Raw genomic sequence first — 13156 nt, 5'->3', positions numbered from 1 at the left:
TAGGTGATGGAGTAGCTACTTCCAAGCTCAGAATACAGAGGGATTTCTGCAAAGTTAGTTAGAATGGGTCTTGGAAATCCTCTAGACTTTTGGTTAAACTACTGGATTGAATAGCAAGGTAGAATCAACAGAAGATGACAAAACATCAAACCCACTCTAATCCAGTCAAGTCCAACTCATGTTGTCGCCTTAGGTGCCACTGAGTCAGTTCCAACCCACAGGGACCTTAGACACAACAGAATATACCACGGGCTGGCCCTGACAGCCTCAAAATTGTTCCTATGCTTCAGCCCACTGTTGTAGCCACTGTGAAATCCCATCACATTGTGGGCCTTCCTCTCGAGGGTTTCAGAAACTACAATCATTAAGGATGCAGACAGCCTCCTCTTTCTCCCCCTCAGTGCCCGGTGGGCTTGATCTACTGACCTTGTGCTAAGGAATCCAACACCTAACCCACTTGGGCTATCAGGGATCCTTGAAACCAGCAGTAAAGTTGAAATAGCACTGGCTTGGAATGGAAATAGGAGGGGAACTTAAATTTCGAAGGGCAGCGGGGTGACCCTGTTAAGTTAGTAGCATCTCTTTTATAAAATCCTACCTAATAAGACTTCTGAGAAGATTGTGCTGCTGCTGCTGTTGCTGCTGCTGCTGTTGTTGTTGTTGTTGTTAGGTGTGATCAAGTCGTCCTGTCTTAGTTTGGAGACTGCTGAAACTTCTGCAGCATGTAACATTGAATTTCCAGGGACAGATATGTAACAGTTATGTGTGAGGTGCATTGACCAGGAATTGAACTCAAGTCTCCAGTATGGAAGGCGAGCATTCTGTCACTGAACAATGAGGGATCCCAAGAGGACTGAAGGGACTAAAACGCTGTCCTCAACTTGTTATGTCACAAAGGTATGGCATCTGGCACATTAAATGAAATACACAGCAACTGCCTCTGTGTCCTTTAAAGTGTGTCCCAACCAAAACGCAAACCAACGAAACTATCAATGAAAAAACAACTGTTAACAACTTAACCAAAGAACCAAACTAAGCAATGAACTAATGATTTCTGATCTGGCGCTCATGACAAAGAGACAGAAATTGACACATGGCAAAAAGTTGGAGCTAAACCAGAAGATAAATCCTCTGTGTGAGTTTTTAGAGACCTGGGTCACACCCAGGAGTTCAAACTTTTTCTTTTCCACACATCAATATTTCATGACCTTTGAAGATCATTCATAATGTACCTTTTCAGTTCCGCCACACCTTCCGGTTCAAATAAGAGCAGAGGAAACTTCCTGAAATTTTTGTTTCTCTTTTTTGATAATATCTGTGGTGTCAGAGAAATTCTACCTGGTGAGACGGGTAGACAATGCTGGAGGCATCTTCTGTCATGAATTCTTATAAAACTGAAAATACTCAACTCAGTCAGAAGGAAAACACAGTACCAGGAACAGGCCTCGGTGGAGGGAAAGACGTCTATCAGTAAGTAGTAATAGTGATGGTCTATTCCCCCAGCAGACTGTAACCATCACCCACTGCCATTGAAGTGGTTCCCATGCAAAAGGGACCCTGCAGGATAAAGTCGAACTGCTCCATAGGATTTTTAAGACTATGAATCTTTACAGGAACAGACAGCTCCAATCCTGTCATTGGCAACACGATGTTTAGCTCACTGCACCACCAGTGCTCCTTCTGCAACGGGCTGTATACACGGAAATCACTGCAGGGAAACAGGCTCCGCAAACACTCGACGCGGCAGGCTTTGCTACTAGTTAGTTGCCTGTGTGAGATTCAGAAAGCCAGTCGTATCGCTGGGCCTCAGCTTATGCATCTGTAAAATGGGGTCAACAGTGGCCAGGACAGCTGTCCCCAGAAGTCATTCTAGCCTATAAAACTAGGATAGCTAAGAAAATTATATGTACCTTTCACATTGACTTGTACTTCAATAGCGTTGGTTATTTTGTTTGAATAAAGACAGTGTTCTGATGCACCAAGTTCTCATATAATAACCCTAAAGCATGTTTCATACTCCTGACGATAGCACGATCTTCCTCTCCTCCACCCGCCCAAGATAATATTACACAACCCACAATCTTCACAGCTTAATTGTTTGGCTTTCTTTGGGTTTGTTTGTGCCATGGTCACTTCCTTTAGGTCTTACATCTGAAGAGATGCTCAACTCCACTTCTCCAAATGTGGTCAAGGGTCATGTTTCTTGACCTATCGTGAGAGATGCATCAGCCAGCTTAAATAAACACATTGCTTATTGATTATTAGAAACGTCCAGTTCCTCAAATACATCTAGCCAGCAATTTCTCAAAGCAACCCTTTTGTACTCCCCAACCCGCCTTCCATGCCCAGACCCCTCCCACTGCTTCTCCTGGTTAACCCAAAACTCAGACCTACAGCCTGCGCAGTCCAGTCTGAGTCACGGCAACCCTGCGTTCCAGTGTGGAATCGCCCTGTGGGGTTTCCCTCGTTACAATCTCCGTGGAAGCAGCTCGGCAGGCCTTTCGTCCAGGTGCCTCCTGTGCTTCTTCTACTTGCTCTTCCTGCTAAACCTAGAGTTGTTCAGCAGGAGATTGTCCTTCATCACATGTTCCCATATCACTCTGTATCTCAGCACCAACAAAAAAATGCACCTTATAAGCACGTGTTAAATTCTCTAATTCCCCACACAAAGCTGTTTGGTTTTCGCCACCCCATCTCCTGCGCAAATCACATGCAGTAGATACTCAATGCACAATTGGGAGACGAAAGGACAAATGCCTGTGTATTTCAGCTGTGTTTTTGCGAGTCTTTAAGAAAGCCTCTTACTGAACCCTGAGGACCTGAGACAAAACGAATCTTATAATATTTGTATGATACAGTATAGAAAAAGGAACCTTTTCACCTGTGTTTGAGCAGCGGCTACCAAAGAGTACTGGCAAATCTAAAGGATGGGATTAATTTTCAATGACCATTATGTACGTTAGGGGAAAGTGGCTAGTTTTCAACAAGAGAAAATAACCTATGAAACTATGTGGTAAACATTCTACCTTGTGAAAACTGGATGGGTGTGAGTTCTGAAAACCAGCTTTCAACAAACCCCTTGTGCCTTACCTGCTGAGCCTGGCTCTTATTTGCCTTTTCAATTGGAGCACTTACCCACACCCACCAGTGAGCTGGCTAGCAAGCACTTTAGAGGCTAACAGAGGTGGAGACTTTGACCTTAACCCCTAAAGAATGAGATGGAGTTATCATGCTCACATTATAAATCGAGAATTTGTTCATTCCCTAGCCAGCCAGAAAGAGAAATGTCTGAATTTTTTTCTAGCCTCCCTCTGATTCTACCTGAAATGTCTCCTGGAAAGATTGCACACACTTCTGCAGCTTCAACTATCACCTAAAAAAGTCCAGCTACCATGTCCAATATCTGTACAATGAGCCATAACTCTGGGGGTCATTCAAACACATTAAACTCACTGTTAGCTGGGTACTTTAGAGAAACAAATCCACAGAAACTCATGTAGAAGAGAGTTTTATATAAAGGTTAAGTGCACATCAAGAAAATATCCCAATCCTGCGCTGCTCAAGCCCACAAGTCCAACATTAACCCATATGTCCAACACCAATCCACAAAGTCCTCCTCCATCTCATAAAGCAGACACAATGATGCCGACTGCAGGAGGAAAGCCGAGTCAGTGAACGTGTAAGCATCTCATCGCTGGCAGGGGTCTCCACATGGTTGCTCCAGCATCCAGGGCTGCATCGGGGTAGGTCCATGTGGTTTCTCCTCAGGGATGTCTTGCAGGAAGTGAGCCTTGCCAGCTAAAGCAGGGAACTGCTAAGGCAGCTGTACCCTGGTCCAACCATCAGAAAGCAAGAGACCCAAGAACTAGAAAGGAGAGGCTCACCGAGCCTTTTATCTCTCCGCCCTTCAATTAACCCCACATGTGTTTATGGGCCAGGTTGGCACAATAAACTTTAACTATATCACTCATCATATCCATGAAGCTCATTATTATTTTTATAAAAGAGGCTTCTCTCTCTATGATTGACAAGCGTTTCTTCCATGAAACCGGGGCTCTGTGGGAAGCAATCACATCTAAACATCCACTTTCTCGTTTTTCAAGTTAATTGGCTATCTAACACATCTTGCTCTAACCCCAGCCACCTGAAGCTAGGTCAGATACCGCAAATCACCAGCACGCCATCCCTCAGATACCTACCTCAGTTACGAGCCCACCAGACGAGCTCACCTTCTGAGCTGCTAGCTTCAAATGCAGGGGATTCCTGCTATGCCTTCAGACGGACCCCTTGTCCTCATTCACTTATGACCTGCTGGTCCCCACTACTCTTTGGGGTTTATACTTATTCTAGTAAATTGGAATATAAATGGAGAGACACATCCGGTCCAGTCTGGGTGCCCAACGTGGAGCTTCTGTGTCCAAGCAGCACAGTCACTCAAAAAACTCACTGCCCTCAAGTTTAGGCCGACGTGTGGATGAGGGAGAACTGCCCCTGTATGAGTTTCTGACGCTGTAACTCTCAAGGAGGAGAAAGGCTCGGTTTTCTCCCCAGGGACGGCTAGTGGTTTCCAACTGCTGGCCTTTTAGTTAGAAGCCAAATGCGCAACACTAGGCCACCAGAACTCCTTGCGTGATGCATTGCCCGCTCGGGTAAAACAAGGTATTTCACCAGACAGGAAGTCTGTGGCTTCATGATGCCACCACCATTGATTGCATCAGTGGTCCTCCTTCCCCTTTGGGCAGTTGATATCTCCCTGGTCAAACTGCTCAGGAAAGCCCCCAACTCATGACCGCCCGTGTGATCTCGATGTCCAGAGAACAGAGGAGTCTCAATTTCTTAGGACCCTAGGAGAGACTCGAGAGCTGTTTCCCAAAGTGGTCTACGCTACCTCTGGGGGAGCACTGGAATAATCCGGGGGCTGGGGGTGGGGAGCTACAAAACCAGATTACTACATTTTCTCCTGATTTATGGGATCTCATGCAACCTTTTTTAATTGCCAGGGGAGAGCTGAGTAATTGGTTATTTTTGTGTTTTTCTAAAACGGAGACAGTAGGACAAATAAGTTTGGGGACCCATGATCTAGAATTCTCTCTCAGTAACCGAGGGCAAAGTGCAAATTACTTGAGTACAAATTCTTTACCTCACAAGAGGCACACACAAACCTAAGCTCAGCCTCAGCACCAAGCAGGTCCCCAGGTCAACAATCTCCGGGCAATGTCGCCAACCCTTCCACACCACTGCTTCACTACTGCTGTAAGACAAGTCCTCAACCCTTGCTAGGGACTACAATAGCTTAACCCCTCCCCTTGTCCCAGCTGCCGTGTAGCCAGAATCAAAGAATCGGATCTTACTCTGTTCTCCCATAGCAGCGCGGAGCAAGCAATTCTGTGTTAGTCTGTAGATCACATCTGTCTTGATTCCACTCCTTCCGGAGCCTAGCACAGCACTTTGCACAAGCTAGGCAAACTGTAAATGATCCCATGAATGAGTGGGTGCTGGGCTGAAACAGCTGGTACTCGCAGAATGAAATTTGGCTGCCTCCCTAAACTCAAATGAACATGTGTCTACACAAATTGATTCTAGGGAAGTGAAGGCAAGCCAACATGTGGTTCACACCCAAAGGCAATTCATCATTGCACACACACACACACACACACACACACACACACACACACACACACGTCATTGTTGGTAGTTATCCCCAAGGCAGCTCCAATTCACGGCAGCCTATGTACAACAAAAGAAAACATTACCCAGCCCTGTGTCATCCTCACGACAGCGAGCATGCTCTGCTCCAGCATCATGACAATCGTCCCAATCCATGTCACTGAGGGTCTTCCTACCCCTCCCTTGTCCTTGACCAAACACAGTGTCCTCCTCTGTGAAATCGATCCTCCCTGATCCTGTGGCCTAAGCAAAGAAATCATACTAAGCTCTGTTTGCTTTGGAGAATGTTCTGAAGTGGATCGCCAGGCCTTTTCTTCTCTTCTGAATGAACCCTAAAGCTTCATGAAACCCAGTGCACTGTGGGTGATGCTGGGGGACTTGGAAAAACCTGTGGCAGGGCTTCTGCCATCCGTAACATTCAAGCCACCACTGAATGAGAAACTGAAAATGGATACCCATAATGCTCTGCTCTACCACTCAGTAGCCACAATGTCCCAGGAGTTTGTATGTACAGAGAGACCTATTTAGGGATAAAATGTATAGCACTGTGGCCGTTCTCTTGTTTTCAGTGAGCTCTTGTAAAAGATGCAACTCTTCTGGGTCCATTCTGGGCCATTCTGAACAAATTACAGCCTCACCTTTATGTCCCTTTGCCTGGGAAGGGGCCTGACCTCTAGCGGAAAGGCCCATATGCAAATATGTGGATCAAATGAGTATTCTGAAATAAGCCAGACTTTCCATGTTCACTGGTAATTTTGACAAGACTCCCCCTGGAAAAAGCCCTACAGGTCTACAATGAGTGGAAAATGCACTTCTTCGTGTTGCACAATCACATAACCCGAAGGCCTCCAGATACTTACGAATTTCATAAAACATGCAGGAGTAATTGCTAATAGCACCCTCCCTTTCTTAACATTGGAATTTCCCCCTAAAACATGTGAACCCCAATTAGCCAACAAATGACTCTGATTGTTAAGCGTGGGCATACCAATCAGTCTGGAACCTAGCTTCCAAACCTCTCACATGATGCAAACACAACACAGTGTTTTGTGAAAGAAACTCTCACAGACAGGATGAGTGGGAAGGTGCTGGAACCTGCCCGGGCTTGGATTCAGCTTCACCTAGTGTGTGACCACGGACAATTCTCTTCACCTCTTGTACCTCACTTTATCACACATACATACAGGGGGGTCGCAAACCTACCACCTGGGTTTGTTTTGATGATTGAATGAGTTGATATTTCTTAGCATGATACAGTTTGGGCCAATAGCAACAGAGAAGATTTGACTCGCTTAATGGTAGACAAAAATACCATAAATTATTATTAGATTATTATATTTTTATTATTAGATTATAATAGTAATTAGCATTCGTATTCATCTCTCCCCTGTTCTGCATCTCTAGAAGGGAATCTAGGTCCTGTCATTTTTGCTAAATAGTAAGCAATGGTTAACAAACATGAGCATGCACTAGACCCATTTGAGTACCTGGGTCGTCATAGATACGAACCTAAAGTACATAGCTATCAACCTAAAGGTTCGCGGTTTGGACCCACCCATAGGAACCTCAGAAGAAATGACTATGGATTTACTTCTGAAAACTATGCCACTGAAACACCTAAAGAGCACAATTCTGCGGTGACACGCATGAGGCCACCATGAGTTGGGAATCAATTCAATGACAATCAGTTGGTTTGTTTAATTGCTTATTTTTTTAGGAATCGTGTAGAGGACTTCTTAACATAGAGCTGGCTTATTTTCAAAATGCAGAGTTTCTACATCATGGTACCTATGTTTCCATGAGACTCAGACCTCGCATTTCTGAGGATCAGTTGGTGCTAGAAGGGCATTTTGTGAAACACTGACTGTACATTATTGCTGACCCATCATTGGGGGAAAGTGTGAAAGTCTAAACCTCCAGGCTTTCTGCATCTTTACGCCTCCTGGCCTAGGCTGCTTTCTCTAACGTTATCGACAAAGCCTATCTCAGTTCAGGCATAAAAGGCCCACCTGGGCTTCCACAACACAGCCCTGGAATCAATGCAATTACTTCTATGAGACTGGGAACTACTTGGTCTCCAGAACCTTGCCTTACTGAGTGCCTTCTCAAGAACACTGAGTCAATGCCAACTCATAGCTACCCTATAGGATAGCTTGGACTATCCCTGTGAGTTTCCAAGAATGTAACTCCTTATGGGAGTAGAAAGCCCCATATTTCTCTCAGAGCAGCTGGTGGTTTAGAACTGTTGACCTTGAAGTTAGCAACCTAATGAGTAGCCACCACACCTCATTGTCCTCAAGTTCATGCTGACCCCCAGAGAGCCTGTGTGGGTTTTTATGACTGTAACTGTTGACAGGAGTAGAAAACCCAGTCTTTCTCCCGAGAAGCTGCTGGTGGTTTTGAACTGCTGACTATGTGGATAGCAGCCCCAGGTTTAACCATGACACCACCAGGGCTCCATCACCACGACAACTAGGACATGGATATCTTCACAAATGTTGACTGATTGAACTAAATGTGGAAGAGTCCATGGATAAAAGTGCCCATGGGGAACCAAGTCAACAGAGGTCTCGGAGACCAGTGGATAGGCCTTTGGACATGAAATGCCTAGAATCCCTGACAAACCCAGGGAATCTGTTCAGAATCCTTTGAGTCCAACCACAAGATTCCCTTTCAACCCATGAAGGGAATGCAGTTTCGTTTTTTGAACCTTTGTTTGCATGGGTTAATTCAAGTGCTAAAACCTGTTCGGAGATGCTGACTACTTTCAATAGGGAAGGGAAACCAGGTGGCCATCATGAAGCAGTTATATGTAAGCATTTCTGGTAAACTGTCCAAAAAGATGTTAGCAGAAAAAAATCACCGGCAAACTTGCCATTTCGTTCTCTCATTTTAAATAAGTATTCCTATCTTACGTTTTATTACTTTACTTAAAAATCAAAGCCCCATCCCTTCACCAATTTTTAAACTAACAAGTTTCAAAAACCTGAATCTGCCTACTTCATACGATGGGCTTCTCCTCAAAAAAATTGGAATTTTTTTCAAAGCTATGTATTTAATTTTTTTTACAAAACAACCATATCCCCTTCAAAGTACTCAACATTTCTTTCAATGCATTTGCTAAACCTGCAATTCCATTCTTGAAAACATTTTTCAAATGCATCCATTTGGATGGCTGAGCGAACCTCCCTTTTCATCAGTTGACATTTCACCTTTTTGGAAATGAGAAAACTACTCATACACTTGATTTCTCTCACAGCACGGTCCTTATAAACTGTTCAGCATCACAGGCATTTTTCCTGAGAGGGGAAGAACATTTCAGAGTCACACACTGCTTTCTTAATTTGGCCATCATGAAAAATGAGGTTCTAGTGAAACTGCTTTTACAAAAACATTCACTGTAACCAGTGAGAACCTTCCCAGGCGATGCCACTGGATGTCCTAGCTCAGAGCAAGTTGCTAGATGCTCACCTAGCGGGGGTAAAAATATGTACTACAAAAGCTCCACTCCACCCAGCACGATTCTGGCTTTCATGGGGTACTCTTTCTTAGGCATTTTAGAACTCTGGCTTTTCTGGGAACATCTCAAACTCATCATCCCATTTTCACTTTAGATTAGAACATCTTCACCAAGTCAAACCCCCTTTAGAAACAACTCCTAAGCAGCATTTCAAGAAGCCCTGGTAGCATAATGGGCTGCACGCTGAGCTGCTAACCAGAAGGTTCACGGTTCAAGCCACTGGCCACTCAGCTGGAAAAGATGAGGCCATGTGTCCCCATGGTTATCTTGTCAATTCCACGGCCAAGTGAAGACGGAGATAAACAATCCACGCCAAGTATGACCCAGGAAGAACATTGTAAATGATCCTCCCAATGCAAGCAGAAAGCCTTCCTTCAACAGAAACTCCAAACAGAACGCCCGTTCATGTTTGTGGAAATTTACCAACAATTACCTGGGAGATTTTGAACACAGCAAATACTCAACATGGAAGAAAATACTACTTTGAACTCAAATGACTATCTTTACTTTTTTTTCTACACAGTACAATAAATTTAATCTGAAAATGGCTTGTATTTTTATAGTTACTGTATACTAAAATTGAATTGAATTGAATTGTGATGGCTCATTTGCCCCACAGTCTAATTAGCAATTTACCGAGTTTATATAACTAAGTGGATTGCAGTACACTAGACTTACAGAAACAGGTTTATGGAAAAATACATGTCTTTGAAAATCAATATTTGATATGCAAATGTCTGACTACAAATTTATAAACAAACACTTACAGTGGCTTCGACTCACCACAAAGCTTTGGAAAGAAATCAAGTTAAAATATAGTACAGCACATGAGTGATATGAAACATGACATAAAAGGAATATGTATAAAGCTTTGCTAACTGGCCTAAAACCAAACGCACTGCCTTTGAACTGATTCTGACTCCGCAGCCGTAGAGGACAGAATAGAACTACTTAGAAGGGTTTCCAAGACCACATTTTTCAGGCAGGTAGCAGCGGTGAACTGCCTGCCATTACAGTGAGCTGCTGAGTGCTTTCACCCCTGTGCAGCTAAGGCTCCTTCTTGGAGCTATTACCCTCCCCACAAAACCATGATCATTGAGTCAACTCTGACTCATAGACACCCAACATAGAATTTCTGAAACTAAATCTTGACGGGGCTAGATAACCCCCTTCTTTCCCTGAGAAGCGAATGGTGGGTTTGAACCCAATTCTTGCAGTTGCAATGCCATTGAAATATATTAAGCATGACACTTAAAAGGTTGTATCTTTTAATAGCTAGTCATTGAGTGTGTCAGGACGTCATGGCTGACACCACACTAGGTCAATTAAGACAGCACCCATTTTATCCATGGCTACTTTTATCCCCCGGAAGAGGATTATCTTATGAATATAAATTTGAATTCCCATTGCCATGAAATCTGCTGAGTGGCTGCCTGCCTACAAAGAATGTGAGGCAGCACAAGATGCTGGGCAAAGCCCTGAGTTCTGTTTGAAAATGCCCATATTCAATTTCCAAATTACAGCATTGGTCCCTGCCTCAGTTTCACTGGAGAGCAATGCCTAATGTGTAGATGTTGTCATAGGACTAGCAGGGTGTCTGGCATATAATTAATGCTTAGCTTTATTTTCAGGATGATTTGGGCATTTCAGGCCCTCGCGGAGACGGATTGACACAGTGGCAGGGACAGTGAGCTCAAGCACAGGAGCAATGGTGAGAATGGCTCAGGACCCCACAGTGTTTCCATCTGTTGTGCAGAGGGTCGCTAAGGGTCTGAACTGACTCTATAGCGCCTACCACCACCACCAACATCCCTTTGATTGACTAACGAGGTGCCCTAGTGACATCAGAGGGCATGAATTAGGGTGAAAAACCACCAGCCATTCTGCGGGGGGGAAAGGTGAGGCTTTCTACTCCAGTAAAATATTAATGGTTTGGGAGCTACCATGGGTCAGAATCGACTGGATGACTGATGGCAGTGAGTTTGGTTTGGGGGTAAGTTGGAATGACTAATGCTTAGTCTTCTGGCAAATATCCTTTCAGGATGTCCAATGATGTAAATGTTTCATGAGCAGAGAAGAGCTCAAAGAGCCAAAGCCCCTTAAGCCACTAGTCTCTCTCTAAACATCCACCAGTGAGGTATGAATGTTCTCAAAATTCCCTTTTGTCTCAACACCTTTCCTTCCAGGAAGCTGAGCAGCTGGGCACTCACAGTAGTTCTCGGGAATGTAACAAATATGTTCTCAGGAATATAACAAATACTTATTGAATTGCAAAGCTGCCCACAAAAGCATAAACAAAGCCAACGGAATCTGCATAGACCTGTTTGTAGTTCTGCAGTTCTGAGTGGCCCCGAAACAGGTATTCTGAAGTCACTGGGAATTTGTTAGCTGACTGTGTCTCTCTGCTCCATGATTTGCCCAGCTTACAGTCACTGGACCATCTCGACGCGGTTAAAACCCTGACTTCGCACCGAGTTCACTCAGACCAGAGAAAATCCAGTATCCGCCAGAGAATCACTTGCTTTAATTTTAAAAAAAAGTTTGTTTTTTTTTAAAGGAGAGGACACTGGGAGCAAACTGTGGAAAAAATCGCTTTTTAAGTTCACCATCACCTTCACCTTCCCGCACCCCTTTTCTTTTGTGGTGCTCTTTCGTTCAGTCAAGGAGGCATGCAATCTACATCAGAATCCCTTGTGGCAAGCAACCAAAGTGGAATCTCTGAGATGCTCCGGGAAGCGCAGGCGGAGAGTACACACCTGGGCAGCTAAGTAAGACAAGGGAAGCCTGAACTAGCGTCCTTTGAAACGCAAAGAACTTCCGCAGCAGGCTCACCTGATCAGCCCGGGATCCCAGCTTTTCGTCCACAGCCAACCGCTCCGGGACAGTATCTCCAATGAATTCAGGCACAGCGGCTCCCCACCTCCCTTAAAAGGAGGTGCCCACGCACCCCCAGCACCCTAAGAAGGGGCAGGCAGCGCTCGGGCGCCCGGACTCGCGCGCGCCCCGGAGGAGCGGGGAAGCACCCTCACCTGTCCGGGGCCGCCTCCGGGCGCTGCAGCGTTGAGCCGGTGCGCGCCCCTCACCTTGCCCCTGGCCGTGACCCGACGACGCTGACACTAGCGCGGGCCGGGAACACCCCGAAAGCGGCGGGGGCGGGACCTCGCCAGCGGGCGTTCCACTTCCTTGGCTGCCACCAGCGAGCCCCGCCTTAAAGGGGTGGAGGCGGTCGCGCGTCACCTTCCAACCGGCGGGCCCAGGGCGCGGCACGCCCACCGGCGCCGGCTCGGGCCGGCTCCCAGGCCGCATCACTGAAGGCCAAGGGTGTCCGGAGACCTTGGCTGTGGCTCAGGGAAGCGAGGTGTCTTCGTGGTCTTTTGTTCAAACGCAGGGAAAGGGGTCAGAAGTGGTTCACACGCTTGTCATTACTTACTAACCCCTCCTGACGGCCACTCGGAAGGGGTCGCTCTCCTCCCCTGGCGGGCGCGCTTGGGAAGCAGGCCATCTGCGTGGGACCCCCCGGGGGAGGTGCCCAAGCCAGGCAACCTATTACGCCTGCTGTAATCCATGCGCGACGGTGGGCAGAGAGGAGCCTTCTGGATGCACCAAGTACTTTGGGGATCCTTAGTGCCTATAGGCTGATTTCTGGGAACTGGTTGACTTCTGGGAGTCCTCTGGGATCGCCTTTAAAGACCATTTGCTGCCATGATTGGCGTTGAGACATTCAGCAAACATTTGCTGTGTGTCCCTTTCCCCCTCTTTATTTTTCTTTCTTCGTCCTCATTTTATTTTTTTCACTTCTTGTTATAGAAATCTTTGAAAATAAGTAAAAACGCAAACTCGCTGCCACCCAATCAATGCAGACTCCTAAGGACCCTATAGAAGCAGTGGCACTTGCCCATCCATCTCCCTCTTCCTTCCAGTTTTAGCCTGATTTGCACTGCCTGTCGTGTACTGCTCTGCCAGCTCAGT

At 45.7% G+C, this 13156-nt stretch overlaps 1 protein-coding gene across 1 annotated transcript in view; it reads right to left on the bottom strand.

The window, feature by feature from the left end:
- Positions 1-12343, bottom strand: part of MCTP2 (multiple C2 and transmembrane domain containing 2) — a 287776-nt gene extending 275433 nt beyond the window's left edge. Inside the window, exon 1 of the mRNA XM_075557885.1 lies at positions 12020-12343. The gene's annotated coding sequence lies outside the window, so the exon portion shown is untranslated. The remainder of the gene's footprint in view (positions 1-12019) is intronic.
- Between the last annotated feature and the right edge of the window lie 813 nt (positions 12344-13156).

The sequence above is a fragment of the Tenrec ecaudatus genome, chromosome 9 (assembly GCF_050624435.1).
Source record: "Tenrec ecaudatus isolate mTenEca1 chromosome 9, mTenEca1.hap1, whole genome shotgun sequence".
NCBI classification, from domain to species: Eukaryota; Metazoa; Chordata; class Mammalia; order Afrosoricida; family Tenrecidae; genus Tenrec; species Tenrec ecaudatus.
The sequence above is the reverse complement of the archived record's forward strand: the minus strand, read 5'-3'. Positions and strand labels throughout refer to the sequence as shown.